This window comes from Musca vetustissima, unplaced genomic scaffold (assembly GCF_032173495.1).
Source record: "Musca vetustissima isolate MV318-11 ecotype Yass unplaced genomic scaffold, APGP_CSIRO_Mvet_v1 utg35753, whole genome shotgun sequence".
In the NCBI taxonomy this organism is placed as follows: domain Eukaryota; kingdom Metazoa; phylum Arthropoda; class Insecta; order Diptera; family Muscidae; genus Musca; species Musca vetustissima.
Window position 1 is genome coordinate 9,510 of NW_026888857.1, and position 25,326 is coordinate 34,835.

Genomic DNA, 25,326 nt, shown 5'->3' on the forward strand with positions numbered 1-25,326 from the left:
ATTAGAAAAGCGACAACAACAGGAATAGCAACTGCCAGCAAGAAACTGAAAAAAAAGAAACAGAAAACGTAACAAACAAGCAACAGCCTGGAAACGACAATGAAAGGAAACTGCATGTCCTTGTTGTTGATGTTATTTCAAGCCGGTATGAAACAAACACACACACACATGACATTTTTCAAGTCCCCTCAGATTAAAATTCCATTTAAAGTTTTAGGTGAGGAAGAAAACAACAAACGGGGAGGTAACACCTCTCTAAGAACCAACAACCCCTGCTTCCATGGAAATGTGTAGCTAACTAGATAAACTTATGCATTTCAGTTTTCTGTTGTCGTTTCTTTTTTTCTATTACTTACAATGTGTCCTTGCCAAATGTTTTAATGGCTGCCAAAGGAAATTAAAAGGGCCGTACTGGAGGGAGTCAACTAGTTGACAGTTTTAAGTGTAGATTTTCAATAAATTTAAAATAACACCTTTTCGAAAAAAAATCGAAATCAAAAAAAGGCCGTTTAATGAAAGCAAAATATGATTTGACTGTCACACAGTTTTATGATGGCAATTGTAATTTGCATATATATCCTGCACCCTCTCTTTATTTTTGAGTAGTCATAGTCAAATATTGAAAAGGTTTTTTTTCTATTGCATATTTTTGTTTCAAAACTTACACCCTAAAAGTATGCATTGTGTTTTGATTATTAGAGTTACTGGAAAGAAAAATGGGAGGTTCCCAGGGTGGATTTTTTAAAGTTTATTTCAATATGTCGTTGACAGTTATTGACATACATTTTGAAAAATATTTTTAAAAGAACAAGATCTCGATTAGAAAAAATGTATTTAATGAAATTTTCAGAACTAAAAAGGCGTGGATTTAAAATATATATTTTATAAATTCTTTGGAATTGCTTGAATCATCTGGTCAAAAATGTTTCAGAGGTAATATAAGGTCCTGGATTTAAAAATATATGAGTTATAGAAGAAATGTCAGAGCATGGATTTCTTTTTTTAAAAAGTTTCCAAACGTGGTTTTATTTAAAAAAAATATTCTTGAAGAATTTCCGAGCATGTATTCATTTAAAACCAGTAAGGAAAGTTTAAAAGTCGGACGTGGCCGACTATATGATACCCTTCACCACTTTGGGTACATACAAGAGATAGAACAGACGTAGAATGAGGACCATTGAGTAGGAATCGAGCGAAATTAAATGTGCTATCTAGACAGATATTTGAACCATAGATATATAAACCCATACACATACCATCCTGAAATCAATGAAAAATTGCATGTCCAACGGGCAGACTTGGATTCTTTGGTGTACCATTTGTATGAAATCGAGTAAAATTATGTATGGGATATATATATAAAGACATGGACGTAATTGAGCAACCGTTGTATACACCATTTGTTTTTTGATGTCACTCTTTATTCAATTTAATACCCTCTGCCAAATTTCGTGTAAATCGAACAAACATAAGCCCTTTGGTGCAGCATTTACATAAAATCGAACGATGTATATAAACCTATATCAAAATCTGAACCGATATCAACAAAACTTATCACCCATAATTTTTTCCTCAATTGCATTCGCCATGCAAAATTTTGCTCAATCGGACAAATATTGGGAGTTTGGTGTATCATTCACAAAAAATCGGACGAGCGGTTCATATTTATAGCTCAAAGTTATGGGAGCTATATCTAAATCTGAACCGCTTTTAACAAAAATTGGCAGACATCAATCTGGACCTAATTCCTTACTCTGTGCAAAATCGGATATATAGTGGGAGTTTGGTGTATCATTCACAAAAAATCGGACGAAACTATATATGGGAGCTATATCTAAATCTGAACCGATTTTAACAAAACTTCGCAGATATCAATCTGGACCTATTTCACTACTCTGTGCAAAATTCTGTGTCAATCAGACAAATATTAAAAATTTGGTGTAGCATTCATATAAAATCGAAAAAAAACTATATATGGGACCTATATCTAAATCTGAACCGATTTTCTATTTCAATTTCAATAGGGTTCGTCCTTCGGCGAAATAAGTGAACTGTGCCAAATTTCATCCAAATCGGATTATAAATGCGACCTGTACTTTGTTCACAAACATACATGGGCGGACGGGCGGACAGACGGTCATGCGTAAATCGACTCAGAAAGTGATTCTATGCATATTCTCAAAAGGAAACATGGGTCTATCTCGATTCCTTTTGCCTGTTACAAACATGTGCTCAAAGACATAATACCCTTCACTGTACCACAGTGTGGTGAAGGGTTTAAAAAAAAAACAGGGATCTAAAATATTTTTTTGTAAAATTGCCAGCGTGTATTTCGTTAAAAAATTGAATGATTCCAAAAAAATATTTTTGAAAGGTTTCCACGGGTGACAGTTTGATAAAAATATATACTTTTAAAGATTTCCCCACATAGGTTTATACAAAAAGTTGTATTTGAAGGATTTTCTATATATTGAAAATTTTTATTCTACCCTCCACCAGAAGCCGATAATTTTAAATACATAACACCAATCGTGACGGTTATACGGAAGTTATGCCAAGATAAATTGAATTCATATGAAAACGAAATTCCAAACTACAGACACTCAGTATGGACCTTAATATTGAAGCTATACCCAAAGATCGATCGAAATTAAAAACAATTGCAGGAAATATTGGTACCCAATGAGAAAAATGTTTCCGAAATCCTCAAAATACTCAAAATATGGGGACTATATCAAAGAAAAGGCAACGATGTTGATAATTTCTATTAAGAAGATTTGGCTCTCGTGGAGAGCAGCAAATATCAAATTGTAGTCAATTCAAATGAAAGCGGTACCACAATCCATACTATACTGAATAATGGGAGTTACCTTATATATGAAGCCAACCTTCAATATTGGCAACTTTTGGTATGGAAATGTTCCACCCAATGAGAACCAAAAAGTTAATTAAAGCCAATTCAATATGGAAACTACCCAGAAACTTGAGCCAATATTGATAATTTTTGTTAGGAAGATTTTTCGATCCAATGAAAATTCAAAATATAAAATTAGAGACAAACGTTCCAAAACTAAAAAAAACAGTGAAAGGTACTTGCCTCCAAATTATTCTTAAAATACATTTTTTTTATTTAATTCTATATATTTAAAATCTCTATATTACTTAAAAAATGAAATTTAAAATCTTGTTGTTTAATTTCCCCTTGATTTCTCTTCTCTCTTAATAATATCCCCTTTGGATGTTCGTACTTTGAAATGGATATAAATAATGATTTCGATATACGCTTTACGTTACGAAATTAATTTTTGCTTAATTTTCTTGACTTTTGATGTTTCCTGTGGTAGCAACAAATTAAATTTCAACACGACTGCCAACAAACATGCAACATTTTACTCGTTGTTGTTGCTGTTTTTGGGCCGTCGGCAAATTGTCTGAATATGGTTTATGGTAAGAATACCATACAAAGAACGCAAACAGCCCAAACCCAATAGGATTTGAAAATTAACACAAAGCAAAAAAAAAAAAAAAGAAAAAAATTAAATCAAAATAAGGTGTGGTAATGTTTTATTGCCTTTTTGGGGGCTAAAAACAAAAGGCAAAGGTACTTAACACGCAGATTTTGTTCGGAAGGCTTTAAGTTGTTATTCCTTTGTTTGGTTTTTACACAAACAAACAAGCAAACAAACGAACAGCGCAAACAAATGAAAAGGGTTTGAAATTAGGTCGGTCGCGCTTTATCAGTTTGGCGGAATCTTATTTTGTTGTTCGGGTTTTTTGTTGGATTGTATGTCGACTGGCTTCCTTCCTTAAAAAATGTGGCTGACTAACAACACTTTGAAGTGATGTTAAACATCAATAATGACACCTTAAGTCATAATTATGATGGGTTAGTATTTTTTCATTCGGTTGTAATCCTTTCTAGCTTTTTTGTGGAATTATCATATCCAAAGGATTTCCTTGAAAACGTCTTGGTGTTTTTCTAACCTCACCTTTTCTTCCTTTTTGTGGGATTATAAGAAAATTAGTATTTTTTTCGTATAAAATTCACTTTCTTTTTGTGAACCTGACTTATCCCCTGACGGCTGATGTTGACCTTAATATAGGTACAATTTTAATACGGTTTTAATCTTCTTTTCTTTTTTTGGTTGTTTGACAAATTGGTTATGCTTGCCATGACGAAGCAATTTTGATTTTTTTGAGAAGCAACCACAACATTTGCTGCACACACACATATACCGTGGGAGGAAGGTCCTTTATGAAAGATGGTGGTGTTGGTGGTATCTTCTCCAAAAAAAGTCGAAACAATAAACGATGTATGGGCATGACTTAATTTGTAATGCCAGTGAATAAAAAAAATAAATGCACTGGAGTAGGATGGAGAGGTTAGAAAGTGTAAAAAATTCTAAAATGGAAATAATAAAATATTCACATAAAAACCACATGTTTGATAGGTATTAAATTGCAATAAAGTTTCAACCTCCCCCCATCCTCATTCTGGAAAGTATGCAATAACAGCGTGAAGATCCTTTGGCAGGCCTGACCACTAAATGCCAATGACTTACAACCCCTCACCGTTACACAATGGAATACGTTTTTTTTACTTTACTACCATCACTGACGGTGTTATAATACCTCAATTATCTACAACCGCAACACATGTAAAAGTTTTCTTTTCATTGTTTTTGAAAAAAAAGAAAATAAAGACTGTTTTAAATTGCTACCACCACCATGTAATTGAGGGGGTGTTGTTCTACAACAGAAAATTTCTCAAGTATGGAAAATTTAAATTTTATGGTTTTACGTCTTATTGGAATACCTTTAAAAAGAATGTACATAAATATTGTGTTACACATATGGTCACATATACATTTTTGTGGGGGGATCAAAGAGGAGGACATACAGGGAAGTTAAGAGGATGATGATTATTTGTTATAATTTTTTTTTTGGAAAATGAAAATTGAAATATTTCTTTAACAATGGCATTACTGAATGGGGATTAAAGTCGAACGACGCTCAAACTACCATTCCAAAATTTGACTTACTGCTGAGAGAAATAGTAACTGTGACAAAAACAAATTATTTATTAAACGAACCAGAAGAAATATATAAAAAGGCAATACTAAATGGAAGAATGTTGAAGATTTTTAGTATTTTTAATTTGGCCCAAGGCCGAACCCTGCTGAAACTGGGAACAACGGTTCAGATTTATAAATAGCTCTCATATATATTTTTCGTCTGATTTAAGCGTACTGAATAGATCAGCGTACTGAATTAAGCCTAAAATGATTTGTGTTAAGTTTCGTTAAAATCGGTTGCAATTTATATATAGCTCCCACTGTGGTACAGGGTATTATGTGTTTGTGTATATGTTTGTAACAGGCAAAACTAATCGAGATACACCCATGGTTCCTTTTGAGAATATGCATAGAATCACTTTCTAAGTCGATTTATGCATGTCCGTCCGTCTGTCTGTCCATGTTGAAATGTAAACAAAGTACATGTCGCATTTATGATCCGAATTGGATGAAATTTGGCACAGCTCATTTGTTTGGCCCAAGGACGAACCCTATTGAAATTGGGAAAAATCGATTCAGATTTAGATATGTAGCTCCCATAAATATTTTCGTCCGATTTAAGGTAAATGGTGTACCAATGTCCCTACATTTCTTTCGATTTGTACGAAATTTGGCATAGCGTAAAGAATTATGTCTAGAATGATGTGTGCTAAGTTTCCTGGAAATCGGTCCAGATTTAGATATACCTCCCACATATATATTTTCGTCCGATTTAAGGTAAAAGGTGCGCCAAAGTCCCTAAATATTTTTCGACCTGCTCGAAATTTGGCACAGCGTGATTAACTAGGTCTAGAATGATGTGTGTTAAGAGTTTTCTGAAAATCGGTTTAGATTTAGATATAGCTCCCATATATATTTTCGTCCGATTTTATATAATTGGTGCGCCAAAGTCCCTACATATCTTTCGATTTGCACGAACTTTGGTATAGGGTACAGAATTAAGTCTAGAATGATGTTGCTAAGCTTCGTGAAAAGATCCATAGCTAGGCCGACTGACACAACGTACTGATGTAATATAAATTAGTCTCCGGCAAGTTTCCGTGAAATCGGTTCAGATATATTCTACATATGTTAGAATACATATGTAGAATATATCCAAAGTGGTGAAGGGTATAATATAGTCGGCCCCGTCCGACTATACTACTTTCCTTACTGTTTTATATTAAAATAGTTATCTAATTTGTTCCGTGTGTTGCGGTTGGGTAGTCGTTACGGGGAATAGTAAAATTTTACCCTACAAAGACAATTTAGCCATCTGTTGTAAGCATTCCACCTTCTAAAGATATTGCAATATGGGTTCAAAATTAGCATATACCGGTCATTAATTAGGCATAGCCCCCATATAATGATATCCCCAAATATTCACTATTTCCTAAACAATGTTATCAATATTGGTCCCCCTTTAGGCATACCCTCATATAGCTTTAGGAAAAATCCCCATTAAAAACTGCTGAAGTTTGTATTTGGGGTACATAATGGTTTACATAAATCGGTTTGTAGAATTATCGGTATAGGCCCACTTTTTGGTATGTTCCCCATATTTTCATTGCATGTATCTGTCAGTATAACTATGGTGGAGGGTATCCATTTTAACCGTGTTAAAGTGGATACACCCTCATTAGCCATAAGGCTGAGGGTATAATTATCCATTGAAACTTTCTGAAATTTGTATTATGGTTTACATAATCCGTTTTTAGAAATGTCGGTATAGGTCCATTTTTTGGTATGTTCCCTATATTTTTAATTTCTAGTACTTGTCAGTATATCTATGGTGGAGGGTATCCAAAGTTCGGCCCGTCCGAACTTAACGCTTTTCCACTTGTTTAATTTTGAGTTCATATATTTTAGATTTCCGAAAAAATTTTACATCCATATATTTAAATATTTAAATCTCTTAATTAACAACACATTAAATTTCAAACGATAGAAAAATCAATTGTCTATCTCCACGGAATTCGAAATGAGCAAATATTTAATAGAGTTATAAATAAATAAACATAAATAATTGTCCATTTTTGTGTTGAGCCTAAATACACACACACATATAAGTTAAATACTAATAAATTCCTAATTTAAATAGTAATATGGTTAAAAATATACATATTGATATATAAGCGAAACAAAAGATATGTGTTCATTAATACTAAATTACTGCTAAGGTAAGCAATTATTGTGCTGATAATTACAAAAATTTTGTGTTAGTAGCAATTGTAGGTCAGAAACGTTGCTGGCTGTGTTTGTTGAGAATCGAAAAATTAAGCGAAGAGATGATAATCTATGGTGATTGTAGGCATATTTTTATCACAAATTTATAAAATAAATTTAGATTATATATATAAAAGTATAAAGGAAGATTCAGTCTGACCATTTTGAAATAAAAATAAATTATTCGGAAATATATGGCCCATTAGAAGACAAAATAAAGTTTCTGATGTTATCGAAACTTCCAATAAATCCTACTGATATTTTAGGTAATACCTATTTCTGTATTCCTGTTTTCCATATTGTACCTCTTTGTGCTACACCACTGCTTGGTAGTCTCCTTACCCCCTCTCAAAAAAATCACACATCTCATCAAATTAGCAAACATGTTAAATGTTATTTATCTAAAGTAATTTTTAACGCTAAATAAAACAAAATATTTATGATTTATACAAAAATTTATTATAAATAAACTAGTTGGTCGTTTGGTTGGTTGTTAATGTTTTGGCAGCAGAAGTGACATAAAATTGGAAACCTATGGTGTATGAACGACAAACACGATTAGCAACAACAACATCGACATCCACCCACATATATTCAGTGTATGTAAATAATATTAAATTGTCGACCATAAACAAATACGCGCGTATATATATATATATATGAATTTAATAACACCAATTTATGGTGTCTACATAGAGGTTGCGGGGTGATTGTTGGTAGTTCATAAAAATGTTAACAACAACAAAAGCAAACAATCAGTTCCATTTAACTTATATTACTATATGTGTACTCTTTTATATTGTTTTTGTTGTTATTCTTGTTCTAGTTATATTCTATTGGCATTATTGTATTCACATTTTTCTAGTTTATTGATGATTGTGTGTGTGTTTTTTTTTATTATTTGGTGCTACCATGTTCCGTTCCGGTTCTAACTTCCGTTCACAGCTTATTGTTGCCATAAACCCATAAACTAGTTAAATCAATAAATTTATGATGAAAATTCTATCATATGGGTAGAGAGTGATTTTCTTTCCCATATATGTGTGTGTGTTGGGGGGAAAACACTTTCATATTTATTTATATACCCGTTATGTGTTTTTACTTGTATTCGTTTTAATAAACAAATTCAATTGATACAAGCATTACAATAAATATATATTTTCCCAATGTCATTTGCCATCGACGCCAAAGACAAAAGTATCAACAAAATCATAAAATAATTGTTCGATTTTATTACCATTCACTTGATTGTATTTTACGCATGCAAAATACAATTTTATATAGGTTATAAATAATTTCCTTGCAGAAGGAGGAGATTGCCAGTGGGGTGTCGTTTAAATGGAGTAGTTATATGACTCATTTTTGGGAAGTTTTTTTTTTTTTAAGATAAAAATAACATGTAAAAACGTCGTTAAGTTTGTACGGATCGAAAATTGTATACCCTCCATCATAAGGTGGACATTGGAAATATATGTTATGGGACCTTGATAAATGAGAGGCCTTACATTGGTAAAATTTTGATAGGAAGATAGAAGCAATGAGAACCAAATTTGAGTCAATTCGATTTAATCCCCCAAACACCCAATAATGTGGATATGGTTATATTGGGCCTATCCTAAAATGCTAAACAATTTTGATAACTTTCGGTAAGAAGATTCGCTACCACAAAGGGATTTCAAATAGTTAATTATGTCGATGTCAAAAATTCCCAAAATGCCAATAATATTGTCTTATTGAGATAACTCAGGAGATGTTGGGATCAGTCGATGTTTCAGAGACGTGGAAACCGAAAATCTAATCTTTCGAATAAAAGCTAACACACGGGCCAATATAAAGAATAAATATACTAATATTACCACGTATAACTCTGATATGTTCCATAAAAATAGAATCCAATAACCTAAATTATTCCGCCTCATTAAATAAAACAAATGCTCGTTATTAGGTCTAATATCAAGGGGTTTACTTCCAGTTATCTTCGATTTTTCATTATGAAACCCTTACATCGACAAAAACATTACTACCTGCACGATATCGATTTGCGAAAAAAATTTATAGATTTAAGTCGTATGTATTTCCTGAAGAATCTCCGTCCCTTTATTGCGCACTACCCAATCCTGGTCCATTTTTTTACCCTTATTTACCCTTTTAGTTAGTTGACTGCCGAATTTCTTCCTTTTCATTGCAAAACTTTGACCATTTAGCTGGACTCTAAAGGTAAACCCGCAAGGAAAGATCAAAAGTTGGACCGACTATATGGGATACCCCTCACAACTTTGGGTACATACAAGAGATGTCAATATCTAATTTATCTTATAGATAGAATATACATAGCTTCTATGGATGGTCATTGAGGTGGATTCGAGCGAAACTAAATGTGTGCTATACATAGATATTCGAACCAATAAAGAAGCATACACATACTATTCTTAAATCTATGTCATCAGCAGGTTTGGATTTTGGATTGGAGCTGTATGTAAATCTGGACTGGATTTTTAACAAAATTTCGCATACGTCTATCTGGATCTATTTCAGTAGGCTGTGCAAAATTTTGTCTAAATCGGAAAAATATTGGGAGTTTGGTGCACCATTTACATAAAATCGGACTAAACTATATATGTGAATTGTATCTAAATCTGAACCGATTTTCTTTTCAATTTTAATAGGGGTTTTTCATGGGCCAAATAAGTGACTTGTGCCAAATTTCATCCAAATCGGATCATAAATGCGACCTGTACTTTGTTCCCCAGAATGGGCAAACGAATTGGCATAAATCAACGTTTTTTTGCATTTTTTTTTTTGTTACAGCCATTGTCCGCCGACTTCAATTCCCCTTTTTAGGTCGTTTAACAATATTTGGCAAATTTTTTAACTGTCGAATTTTTTCGGCGAAAAAATTTTATTAGATTTGAAAGGTCACGGCGGTTTTGAACTGATACTGTAAGATCATCATATGACATATCGTGATATTGAGGTATCCTTGCCTAAAGCCTAGTGACGATTGACGCAAGGAAATTTGGATGAATATGTTAGCGGTGATTCAAAAGAAATTTATATGATCGTCATAGGCGACGAATCGTGGGTCGATAGGTATGAACCCGAAACAAAACAGCAATCGGTTGTGGATTTTCGAAGACGAGCCAAATCCAACGAAAGTTAATTGTGGAAAAATCATTCCGAAGCTAATTGTCGCTGGTTTCTTCGGTACAATTTGTATTAGTTTATATTTTGATCAAATGCTGCCTGACTTGGTCACAATATCGCTTTTCCCCCACATCAAGAAAAAAATGTGTGGTTTTGCCGTCAGAAAATTTAGCTGGAAAAAATGTTGAGCGTGTGAAAAAATGTTTCAATAATACTCGAGAATCATTTGTGGAAAAATATTCATATTTTCATTATTGGGGCCGTAACATATTTATATCAGTATTGTCCCCTCCCTAGGTACTTAAAATTCTGTATTCGTCCTCGTTCGGCTATGGGAAGGCCATAGCCGGTTTTTTCCATATCCTGAATGTATTAAATATAACATAAAATTCAACAGAAACATTGGTTTACAAATATTAATTTGGAATTGTTTTTAATCACAAAAAATATGAAATATTAATGAAATACAACCTCAAAGAAGAAATTGAATAAAAATATATTTATTTCAAATGCTATATATAAATCATATCAGTTTTAATTGTTACTGCTCTCTTATTGAATTCATTTCAATTGAATTGTTTTGTTTTTTTTTTTTTTTTTTTGTTTAATTTGAACAAAAACACATGTGATTGATTTCAAGCTTGTTGTAAATTATTAATTAATATAAATAAAATAATTTAACCGCAGGCAATGATTAGTAGCCACATACAGAAATATAAATAATTTATTTTCTAACCACATACAGATTCTGGTTGGTAATTTGAAAAGCATGTAAATTGAGGTTTTTTATGTATTAAAAAAGAAACACATAGAAATAGAAGTATTTTTAATAGAAAATATTTGAATAGAAATGATGGAATAATGAAAAAAGATTTTTTTAATCAAGACAATACAAAAATCTGATTTTTTTTACATTTCAAGCTTTCAATATTGCAACATGTATAAATTGGATTCGGATTCGTATCCTTGTGGATATTTAAGTGTATATCCGGAATAGGCCTTTTGTTTTCGAAATAAAGTTTTACTAGGCTAGACTTCGGATTTGTCTGCCGTATTATTTTTAATATTTTGTTTCCAGATGATAGATTCCATATGTGGTGAGAATGTATACACATTAAATATATTATGTAGGTATATGATGGTGTTTGCAGACATTCAATTACCATAGACATATTTACGTAAATTACCACCAGTGGAAAACAGTAAACATTTTAAGAGACATTCTGGCAACATCTTTCACCAGCATACAACCATATGGCCCAGACTTTAATATAAACAGCTTTAGACATATAAATATAATACATACATAATATGTGTTATATATGTATGTATATAAAACATACTTTAATCCTCTATTTGCTAATACTTAAGGTAATGGTGATGCTTGCCTAAGAGTGTGTGTGTGTGTGTGTTTTTTACGATTTTTCCTTCCTCTTTCCCTGGATTATTTATACAACACTCATACATATACACAATTTTTATTTAATTTTCATATTAGAAAAAGAAAAATTGTTATCTAGTTTTCTTGTTTGGAAATTAGTTTCCCTATTCACACAATCATCACATAATGAAATAACACACCACAAAAAATGTTTGTTGTATTGTGGTTTTATTTTCCTGGTTTTGTTGTGTTGCCATTTTTTTAGTTTTTATTGGATTATGGAAATTTTGCTAATTAAAAATTGTGAAAATTATTTTTTGTTTTTCTTAGTCTTAATGATGTATTTGTTTGGTTATTTTCTTTTTCTCAGCTCTGTGGTTTGAAGACATTAAATTAACTTAGCATTCTTAGGAAGGAATGCAAAAGAAATGTTTGTGAATAGCCAAAAAAATAAAAACAATATTGAATTCATGTGATAAGGATATTTTTGTTTAAACCACAAAACAGAAAATTTTTTTATATAATGTAATTTTTAGATAACTGGTTGTTATATCATTGTGGTAAAACATATGTAGTAAAAAGATTTTAAAGTTTTAAATAAGAAAATTGAAGATTTATCAATGAAATATGAATTTCAATTACTGTCAATTGGCTACGTAATTACCCAGCAAACAATTGGATTTAATTTTAAAAAAATATAAACCAAAAAACTATTTTTAAGAAACTAGGGTAATTGCAGAGTATCAGTGGCGAGATCTGAATGTATAGTCTTCCCTGCCATAACCCTAGGTGGGCCATACTTTCCCAACTAATAAATTTTTTTTATAAAAAAAAAACAGTAAGAAAAGCAGTAAAGTCGGACGGGGCCGACTATATGATACCCCTCACCACTATGGGTATATTAAATAGGACTATTAACATGAAATTGGATGAAATAAAATATGTGATATATATCTAAATGTGAATCGACTTAGATGAATCTATGCTCAGTTTTGTACGGTGTGCGAAATTTGATGTTAATCTGATTAACATGAAGAGTTCGATGTCCGATTTACTTAAAATCGGACAAAATATATATAAAGTTATATCCAAATATGAACCGATTTCAACACAGGTTAGGTTATACTAATTTCAGTACGTTTTGTTCCTATCTGCCCTATATTGGATAGTTGGTTCGTCAATTACTTAAAATAAATCTATAATAAAAGGGAGCTATATCTAAATCTGGACCGATTTTCACGAAACAAGGCAGACATCACTCTAGGCTCAATTCAGTACGTTATGCCAAATTTCGTGCAAATCGAAGGATATATAGGGACTTTGGGGCACCATTTACATGAAATCGGACGAAACTATATATGGGAGCTATATCTAAATCTGGACCGATTTTCACGAAACTTTGCAGACATCATTCTAGGCTAAATTCATTACTTTATGCCAAATTTCGTGCAAATCGAAAGATATATAGGGACTTTGGGCACCATTTACATGAAATCGGACGAAACTATATATGGGAGCTATATCTAAATCTGGACCGACTTTCACGAAACTTGGCAGACATCATTCTAGGCTCAATTCAGTACGTTATACCAAATTTCGTGCAAATCGAAAGATACGTAGGGACTTTGGTGCACCATTTACATGAAATCCGACGAAACTATAAATGAGAGCTATATCTAAATCTATACCGATTTTCGCGAAATTTGGCAGACATCACTCTAGGCTCAATTCAGTTCGTTATGCCAAATTTCGTGCAAATTGAAAGATGTATAGGGACTTTGGATCCCCATTTACCTTAAATCGGACGAAAATATATATGGGTGCTATATCTAAATCTGAACCGATTTTTCCCAATTTCAACAGGGTTCGTCCTTAGGCCAAACAAATTAGCTGTGCCAAATTTCATCTCAATCGGATTATAAATGTGACATGTACTCTGTTTACAATTTAACACCACTTGACGGACGAACGGACATGCATTAATCGACTCAGAAAGTGATTCTATGCATATTCTAAAAAGGAACTATGGGTCTATCTCGTTTCCTTTTGCCTGTTACAAACATATGCACAAAGACATAATACCCTGTACCACAGTGTTGTGAAGGGTATAATAATTTTCTGAAAACTAAAAGGAGCTAGGCTTAATCTAAATTTTAAAAGGTTTTGACATTATACATTTTCGTTCCTTTTTGCAAACCGAAAATTAGATGCCAAAAGAAAAAAATGTATTTAGTTTTTAAAAAATAAATTAAATAGAAAATATATCTGCACATCTTCTGACTTTTACCTTTTTTTCTTTCCATTTCCTCATTTGTTTGAGTTGTGATAATTCTTTGAAATAATTTCCAATAAAGAAATAAAAATACCTTAAGCTATGACACTAAACAAGTAAAAATGCCTTAGCATTCAAACGGAAGTTATTCCATTGATTACGAATTTGCTTATGTTTGTAACAGGCAAAAGGAATCGAGATAGACCCATGGTTCCTTTTGAGAATATGCATAGAATCACTTTCTGAGTCGATTTATGCATGTCCGTCCGTCCGTCCGTCCGTCTGTCCGTCCGTCCGTCTGTAGATGTTAAATTGTAAACAAAGTACAGGTCGCATTTATGATCCGATTTGGATGAAATTTGGCACAAGTCACTTATTCGGCCCAAGGACGAACCCTATTGAAATTGGGAAAAATCGGTTCAGATTTAGATATAGCTCCCATATATATATTTAACCGATTTAATGTAAACGGTCCCTATATATCTTTCGATTTGCACGAAATTTGGTACAGCCTAATCATTTAGGTCTAGAATGATGTCTGCCAAGTTTCATGAAAATGGTCCAGATTTAGATATAGCTCCCATATATAGTTTCGTCCGATTTCATGTAAATGGTGCACCAAAGTCTCTATATATCCTTCGATTTGCACTAAATTAGGTATAACGTACTTAATTTGAGCCTAGAATGATGTCTGCCAAGTTTCGAGAAAATCGGTCCAGATTTAGATATAGCTCCCATATATAGTTTCGTCCGATTTCATGTAAATGGTGCCCCAAAGTCCCTATATATCATTCGATTGGCACGAAATTTGGCATAACGTACTGAATTGATCCTAGAATGATGTCTGCCATGTTTCAAGAAAATCGGTCCAGATTTAGATATAGCTCCCATATATAGTTTCGTCCGATTTCATGTAAATGGTGCCCCAGAGTCCCTATATATCTTTCGATTTGCACGAAATTTGGCATAACGTACTGAATTGGGCCTAGAATGATGTCTGCCAAGTTTCATGAAAATCGGTCCAGATGTAGATATAGCTCCCATATATAGTTTCGTCCGATTTCATGTAAATGGTGCACCAAAGTCTCTATATATCCTTCGATTTGCACTAAATAAGGTATAACGTACTGAATTGAGCCTAGAATGATATCTGCCAAGTTTCGAGAAAATCGGTGCAGATTTAGATATAGCTCCCATATATAGTTTCGTCCGATTTCATGTAAATGGTGCCCCAAAGTCCCTATATATCATTCGATTTGCACGAAATTTGGCATAACGTACTGAATTGATCCTAGAATGATGTCTGCCATGTTTCAAGAAAATCGGTCCAGATTTAGATATAGCTCCCATATATAGTTTCGTCCGATTTCATGTAAATGGTGCCCCAAAGTCCCTATATATCTTTCGATTTGCACGAAATTTGACATAACGTACTGAATTGAGCCTAGAATGATGTCTGCCAAGTTTCGAGAAAATCGGTCCAGATTTAGATATAGCTCCCATGTATAGTTTCGTCCGATTTCATGTAAAGGGTGCACCAAAGTCCCCATATATCCTTCGATTTGCACGAAATTTGGCATACCGATAATGATTTAGATATAGCTCCCTTTTATTATAGATTGATTTTAAGTAATTGACGCGACAAGGAACCAATAGGGTGATAGGAACAAAACGTTCTGAAATTATTATAACCTAACCTGTGACAAGTTTGGATAGAACTTCCATATATATTTTCGCCCGATTTCAAGTAAATTGGGCATCAAACTCCTCATGTTAGTCAGATTGACATCAAATTCTGCACAACGTACAAAATTGAGTCTAGAATTACGTAGTTGCGTTTTATAGAAGTACAGACATTCCCCAACGGATGACCTATTTATATTTGTTTGAAGTCGATTTACATACTTTTGTCCCATTGTAACATACGAATGACATATTAATGGATAGATCTAGGTAGATTCACATTTAGATAAATATCACATATTTTATTTCATCCAATTTCATGTTAATAGTCCTGTTTAATATACCCATAGTGGTGAAGGGTATCATATAGTCGGCCCCGTCCGACTTTACTACTTTCCTTACTGGTTTTTTTATTGAGAATTTATTTTTGTAGTGGTGTGATTGACTAACACAAACATAAACAATTTATGTGTTTGATTTATTATGGACAGTTTTCTAAGGAAAAACATCACAAATACAATCATAATTTTATTAAATAAATAAGCAATAAAGGCATGTGGACATTGTGACATACATGTGTCACAATGTCCACATTCATACATGTGTGAATGACATGTAATAGAATATGTATATAGAAAAGAAAACCAAAATTGATATTAAGAATCAAACAAATAATGATTATCGTATTGAAATAATATAATTGAATATTCGATTTGATATGACGAAAAATAAAACAAGATTTTTGGTAAGACATAGAAAATAGGAAGTTTGAAAATTAATTAAATTCTCTAAAAATATAGTAAGGACTTTTCTATTTTTTCTGACAAAGAATGGAAATGGTTTCAGTGATCAAATATTGCCTGTCCAAAATTTGCTCGGACCAATCTACACGAGCCATTTTGAAGCGATTCTCAAATTGTGCTGGATCCAACGAGATAGTAATAGCTTAATAGAATATTTTCAAAGATTCTAAACAATAGGAACTTTTTTTAAATATCATGAATATGCGTGGGTTTTTAAAAACATTTTCGCAATCCCAAGAACAACCACTAACGGTAAGTTTTGTAAAAAAAATATTTTTCAACAGTATTTTTTCTAATACATTATTTACCATATTAAGCTAGATATATTTAAAGTCATCATTCCTACAAGTAATTATTTCTAGACAATTTCCAGTCAATTTACACTTAATACAATTAAATACAAATAATCCATAGGCAAATATCCTAAATAAAAAATACGTCCCATATTTTCATAATACACCCACAAATCCATTGTATAAAAAACACTCCTTTGTATCTATTATTTCACCAAAAAATTTAACAAAAGTCTAACCAGACGCTTTTATGGAAAAACATGTGAATACCCCCAACAAAAAATACCTATGAAAATTGTGGCCAAAATAAAAGCCCACACCTCTATGGCTATGGTTTATAGCCAAGGAACCAGCCAATCATTAAAATTGACTGTTAAATGGTACATTTGGGTAAGGAATAATAACAAAAAAAGGCAATATGGGGGAAAAGGAACCAAATTATTAATAATCTAAAAACAAAATGGGCCATCAAAACTATTAAGTATTTTACAAAGGGTAGGTAGAGATACACACACACACACACATATACATACAACATGCCCAAACCCTTAATATATGTATTTTTTAAATGGCTTATAGACAGGAAAGCCCCAAATTCGTTTATGTGAATGCTACCCTGTCGGTGTGTGTGTGTGTGAGTGTTGTCGGTATATGATCATATTTGGTATGGAATATGTGTTCGTGTGTGGTCAACCCCTTATGTGATAGGCAACAAAATTTAATATAAAAATAAGTAATAAAAGAATAGAAATAAAGGAACTCAGAGAGAAAAAAATAATAATCAAAAAATAACTGTTCCATTTCCAATTGACGAACAAAAGGCAACAGAGCCAACCGACCGGCCGGCCTTAGCAGGATACACACACACCAATAATAATAATAATGGAAAATTGACTATTTGCTGACCTCTTGCACAGAGACCCATATGTTTTTGTTTTTCATTCTTCTATACTTGACCAATATTTTTTTTCTGAAGGAAAAAATATGTTTTCTGTTACCCTCTTGGTGTTGTTGTTTTTGTTGCCGACTGTTTTGAGATGAATACAAAGAATAACACTGGCTGAGAAATACGTTAGATAAATACTACAAAATATCTCGTGTGTGTGTATAAATATGATGGGTAATATGAAGGGTAGTTGATTTGTGAGGCTGCCAGGGAAAAAGGGGGAGAAAAAAAAGGAAACTTGGGATTCTCTTGGCTGGTGATATTTATGACTTTATATAATTATTAGTTTCCTGAGACTGTGATGTTCAAGGAAGAACTAATCGAAAATAAGAGATTATTAACAAGAGTAGTTTTTAAGGATTCTCTATAGTTTGGATTTTTTTCTAATATATCTTTAGAAATATCAAAATTAAGCACGAATTTTTAACACGTTGACGGACAGTAGAAACAAGTGAACAACACATAGTGAACTTGAACTTGGCGGCTATAGACGTAACTGTCCGTCATCGTGTCAAGAAATATTTTTTCAGTGTAGATTTTGTTTTCAAATATTTTTAAACCCTATTTATCAAGGACTTCCAGTAAGCGTGGATTCTTAAAAGCAATGCAAAAGGATTTTAAAAGCATACATTTTCAAGGCACTTTCCTGTAAGTCACTGTGCACAATTGTCTTTTCCCCCGGCAAAGAAACAAAAACATAATTTAAATGCATTGAGTGACTGGCCCTTGCAAACATTCCTTAAATATTTCCTTAGTTATCCTTGGACACACATACCGGCAATGCTTCAAATGCCAACCGGACGACGTTTTGTGGCGATGGGTGTTATGGAATTGCATACGAATATGCTATGACCAATAGATATATGTGCATACCGCGTGGTGGTGGTGGTGGTTGTGGGTTGAAGAATTACTGACGGTTGGGGGTTTAGACATAGAGGGTGTCTATTTCAACAACCATTTCCTTAGTTTTATTACTGACCGAATTCCATTTGAAGCCATAAAGAACACACACACTCACAAAGCAAAAGCAACAGCAGCAGCACAGGGTTACAAAAAAATCATTTTTATTACAAGAAATTCGAATTGCACAAAGAAGCATATTGCCGGCCGGCTGGCTGCCTGCCTGCCTGCCTTACTGGTTGGCTGACCTTACATATGGCCAGTGGATTTGTTGCGCTTGGTTTGAGTAATTTGCAGCAGATTGCAAAAGTTAAATTGGTTTGTTTATATGAAAATCGTTTGGCATATCCACACTAAATCCTGATGAAAACAGAATAAAATTGAGGGGGAACAACCGGCAGCTCCCCCTCTCTGCAATTATATCAATTTCAGAGTTCTTTGAAACTCCCCCCTCTTTCTTTTGGAGAACGGAGGGAAGTTATGCCATTTGCTTGGTGTTGTTATGCAATTTTAGTTTTTCTGTTTCTTTCATTGTTCTGCCATCCATAAACACTTTTGTAATAGCCAACGTCCACCAAAAAAAAGAGATTTTTCATTGCTTTTTCCCCTAACCCTCAGAAAGTTTGTTCTATGCAATTTACTTTGAATATTTTTCATATCTTTGATAATACATCTGTAAATGGCACAGATACCCAAACACCCACCCGTTTTAACAGAGAATTGGTCCTTTTTTTCTTCGAAACATATTTTATTTTTATATTTTACGATTGTGTGGTCTTGCATAGAAATGAACTGTTTAATAACAAATTAAGTAGTTTAGGTTAACATGCATACAATAGTTTAATAATTTATTCATGACATTAAATTGTTTTTACCATCGCAAATTGCAATAGTTTTTCCTTTTTTCTAGTTTTTCTTCTTCGTCCATAGTATTATTTATTTTCCAGCACCCAGATACCCGGTTGGGTGGATATTTATGGTCTTTGGGTTTCCGACTCATTGTTCGTTAAAAGAAAAAGGAATGCTTCTTCAGAATATGTCAGTCAGTTAGCCAGCAACAACGACAACGTCGGCATGATATTGTAAATCAAGCAAGAATGACGTGTTTTCTAACAAGAAAATTGTCGCACACACACACACATTAACACACTCACAGAGACATTTGAAGATAAATAGACCTCGCTCTACATATTGTCATAGAAAATGAAAAGAAAAAGAATTTCTCTTGGTAGAAAAGAAAATTGTTGTATGCATTTATTTTTTTCTTTTCTTTAAGTTTAACTGTTTGAGTTAAGTCTTTGTTTTTTTTATTCTCGAGTAACATAGAAAGAGTAAAATCCAGGCCATATACATACTCAAATAGATTCTTGTCCTTGAAGTTTCAATGTAACTGGATTTTTTTTTCTTATAAGAGATTTGTAATTTTTAATGAATTTTTTTATTGTTTTGTAATAAAAAGCCGAAAGACCAATAAACAATTACAATATATTATTTAAAATTATATTTTATCACGATCGCAATATTTAAGGAAGAGATCCAAATTCAGCATTTTGTGGATTTTGGACCGGGTTCCCAAGCGAATTGGCTGTTATTATAGCCTTCACCACACTGTGGTACAGGGTATTATGTCTTTGTGCATATGTTTGTAACAGGCAAAAGGAAACGAGATAGACACATGGTAACTTTTTTAGAATATGCATAGAATTACTTTCTGGGTCGATTTATGCATGTCCGTCCGTCTGTAGATGTTAAGTTGTAAACAAAGTACAGGTCGCATTTATGATTCGATTTGAATGAAATTTGACACAAGTCACTTATTTGGCCCAAGGACGAACCCTATTGAAATTGGGAAAAATCGGTCCAGATTTAAATATAGCTCCCATTATTATTTTCGTCCGATCTCCTAAATATCTTTCTATCCCCACGAAATTTGGCACAGCGTAATTAATAAAGTCTAGAATGATGTGTGTACAATTTCTTGAAAATCGGTTCAGATTTAGATATAGCTCCCATACATATATATATTCGTCCGATTTAAGGCAAATGGTGTACCAATGTCCCTACATATCTTTCAATTTGCACGAAATTTGGCATAGCGTAATGAATTATGTCTAGAATGATGTGTGTCAAGTTTTCTGGAAATCGGTCCAGATTTAGATATAGTTCCCATATATATTTTCATCCGATTTTAGGTAATTGGTGCACCAAAATCTCTGAAAATCATTCGATTTGCACGAAGTTTGTCATATCGTACTGAATTAAGGCTGGAATGACGTGTGCCAAGTTTCGTGAAAATCGGTTCAGATTTAGATATAGCTCCCATATATATTTTCGTCCGATTTTATGTAAATTGTGCTCCAAAGACCTTATGTATCTTTCGATTTGCTCGATATTTGGCATAGCGTACTGTGTTGCGTCTATAATAATGTGTGCCAAGTTTCGTGAAAATCGGTTCAGATTTAGATATAGCTCCCATATATATTTTCATTCGATTTCAGGTAAATGGTGTCCCAATGTCACTACAGATCTTTCGAATTGCACGAAATTTGGCATAGCGTTATGAATTATGTCTAGAATGATGTGTGTTAAGTTTCCTGGAAATCGGTCCGGATTTAGATATAGCTCCCATATATATTTTCGTCCGATTTAAGGTAAATGATGCGCCAAAGTCCCTAAATATCTTTCGATCTGCACGAAATTTGGCACAGCGTAATTAATTAAGTCTAGAATGATGTGTGTTAAGTTACCTGACAATCGGTTCAGATTTAGATATAGCTCTCATATATATTTTTATCTGATTTTAGGTAATTTGTGCACCAAAATCTCTGAAAATCATTCGATTTGCACGAAATTTTCATAGCGTACTGAATTAAGGCTAGAATGACGTATATAGCTCCCAAATATATTTTTTCGTCCGATTTTATGTAATTGGTGCAATAGACGACAGTAATCCTCTCCACTGGAGTCCCACTTAGAAGTGAGAGATCTAATTTTGCAGTGACCAATTATAATCCCCACAACGATTTTGAATATAGTCACTGATATGACTATCCCCCCTAAAGAGATCATAACCTGGCGTTATGTTTAGGATGCTGGCATGACCATAGTTCAGCGATTTCAAGGCATCTGTTTCCCGGAGTCTCAGCGCACACCTGGCCGCCTGGAATTTAATCAGAATGTCCAATGGTTGGAGATTCAAGATTGCGTTCAAGGCTGCCTGTTGTGTACTTCTTAATTCTCCGGTGATCAAGATTGAAGCCGATCGCTGTACTGAGCTCAGTTTTGTAAGCAGCATCTTTTTGTTCACCCCCTGCCACCAAACAAGATAACCATAAGTAAGTATGGGTAAGACGATCGTCGTATACAGCCAGTGTATAATTCCGGGTCTCAATCCCCAACTATTGACTATGGAGTTCTTGCATGAATAGAGTGCCAGCAATCTCTTCTTAGAGCGTTCCTCAACATACCTATTCCACAGTAGTTTGCGGTCTAGGATGGTGCCAAGATATTTAGCTTCATCAGAAAGGGTTAAAGTCACTCCTCCAAGTGATGGCAGACGGAAACTAGGATTTTTACGCTTCCTAGTGAAGAGCACCAACCTTCTGGCTTATCTGGGATTCTTTAAAACTAGCTGGTCTAATATAGATGCATTTACAATATATCTACACGTTTCTTTCAGGCATTCAACAATAAAATAATTGTTATTCTATCTTGTCGGAAGGAGTAAAATAAGGTAAAACAAAACACCACTATTAAATGCTTTTGTTTTTGTTCTCAAAAAAAAATCCTCAATAATTCTTTGCCGACAAACAGAAAATATGGAATCCAGTGGCTTTAGTGTACAAAATTTATTGTTGCGGTTTTTTTTTTTTTTTTTTGTTTTTTTGGGCAAAAATTTATATATTTTACTCAATTTCCAACATATTTGGTATTCTGCACCATGAAATATTTTCTGTTTTGCGATTTTTCCATTGTATCAGGAATGCTGTGATATTCTAGACGTCTTATGGTTGCTTAACATTTCGTCGTAACTAAATCCTATGTGAATGTGTGTGTGTGTGAATGAGTGTTCATGACTGGGAGTACAACACCAAGCTGGGGATCCGAAAATCTTCTCGCAACAACAACAATACAAAAAATTATGACTTCTATATTGTGGTCTATTACGCATATAACGTGATAAGAACTGTTAACACGTACAAGTAATTTAGCCAAACCAACACTTTTGTTTGGTTTTCGTTACAACCAAAAAAAACGAAAAAAAAACTTAGGAAGCAGTTGCAGAAATAATAGTAATTGTAACAGAAAACCTAATACCAGGCCACATAAATGTTTTCTCAATCAGCAACACAAATAGCGGCTAACAAATGAATGAGGGTATTAATATTAGGGTTAGGGCTGGAGGTAGTACGAAAATAAATCAATATAGTTTCCCCTTGCTTTTCAATATTTTCTATTCTGTTATAATTTAATTGAAAATCTATTTTTCATCCTTACCATTGTCTATGTGTCTAGTTTCGGTTTCTTTGCATTTTGTTTTCACAAATTGATTTTATAACCTAAGGTAGTTTGTTCAAAACTGTTCCCTGTTTGTTTTTCCTTTTTATTTTTTAGCAATGGAAAAAAAGAAAACTCCAACTGTCTAAAACAAACATTGAAATTATTAACAGTTAATACCATTTGACTATAAACGGAAATTAAGCTTTTGCTTATACCATTTAGTTGTTGTTGTTGGCCGCCGTTTGTTGTTGCCCTTTAAGTTCACCATCAAAGCAATGGAATACCAACTCGTGGTGGCCTCGAAAAACTTCAAAAGACCAGGTGAATTGTTAGCTTCTTTTTGCGTTTTGTTATTTACGGCTAATAGCATATTTTTTATGGGCAAACCCAAACCACAAAAATACCAAAAGCAGCAGGAATATAAAGTTTCATTAGTCGATTCGCGGGAGCGGGAGCAAAACCGCTAGCCAACAACAAAAACACGTACAAGGACTTTCTAAAATAACACGAAAAAAGAAAATTAAGTCCATATAACCCACAGGAGGCCAAACCAGTGGAACACAAAAATCTTTAAAGTCAGACACACTTTGTTTTGTTGTTGGGATTTATTTCTGCTAGTTGTTGTTGTTGGTTTTCAACATTTGCGGTGTGGCAAGTGTGTTGAAAGCTACAAAAACCGAAATTTAATAGTTTTCTTGTGTGCGTTTTTTTTCGTGAGCAGAAATGAAACCAAAACAAATGTGGATTTATATATTAATTAAAGAATCATAAAAATATTTTTGAAGACCACAAAATACATATATGAAAATAAAATATATAAAATGTGTACATTAGACTAAATTAAAATAAGCTTTTCGTTGTGTCGGGTGGTGGCGTATGAGTAATATTATACAATAATGAGTAAATATTATGTATACGATCGACAGTACACTGGAAGGGGTGGAAGAACTTCCTGTTGATGAAGGAATGTTTAACAGTTTCCAATTGATATGGAACCTTCTGTAGCTTTCTCTAAAGTAAATCTTTTGACAAACTTTTCAAATGTTCCTATAGACGATAGCCTGATTTATAATATAAAATTTGATAAAAATCCGTTTCATTTCAGTGATGGAGAATATAAAATTATAATAAATTAAAATAAGCTTATAATAGGTTGGGGAAAAAGAAATCCATCATTTCGGCAGATGGCTGTATTGATAAATTTCTCGTAAAGTATCGATTAAAAAATTTCAGATTTATGCTCGTTACAAGGGTGAAATTTTGCATTAAAAATATATTGCTGTTTTTTGTTTGGTGTGAGTTACAGGGTGTTAAAAGTGGAAGTAAACAAAGAGAAAATGCGGTACATTTTACAGATTTTCTTTGATAATGGCGAAAATTCAAGGCAAGCGGCTGAAATTGTGAATGGGGTTTGTGGAGTTCCGACACTGTAACAGCCAATTCTGTGCAATTTTGGTTTCGTAGATTCCATTCAAGAATTTTTGATGTTAAAGATACACTTCGCACAAGTAAGCCAGTCGTCGAAAATGTCGATAAAATCAGAGAAATGATCGAAGATGACCGGCATTTGAGCAGTCGTAATATCGCCAATTACAATTGGCCAGAAATGGCCACAATTGGCCAACAGGAAAGGTGTCGTGTTGCAGGAGCTTGGACTTTTAAGGAAAAAAATTTTTTTAAGAGAAGCTCCCATATAACCATACCGACCAATTTTAAGTATTTTGAAGGTTTGGGCGGCATTTACCTATTTTTGAGGCTGACATACATCTGTGCAGAAATTTTTTAATACAGGTAAATTTTTTGGCATAACCACCCATTTGTCGGTATATTGAGGCTTGTAGGTGCAACCGAAACTGGTGTAATTTGTCATTTCGGGCTTATGGAGACTGGGAAACATCTGCGCAAAAACTTATTATTATTTTTTATCTAATTTTGAGGCTTATATCTGCACTTTGAAACCAAAAAAGTCCTTAAATTTTCATTTCTGTCTTCTGTTCAAAACATAGTATTTTTGCTCAGTAGATGACAAATCAACGAAAATCAATTCGTTGAAGTCAAATCTACTCCGGAGCAACCATCAGTGGTCACAAAATTCTCTAGGCGTGGATTTTTAAAGAAATATTT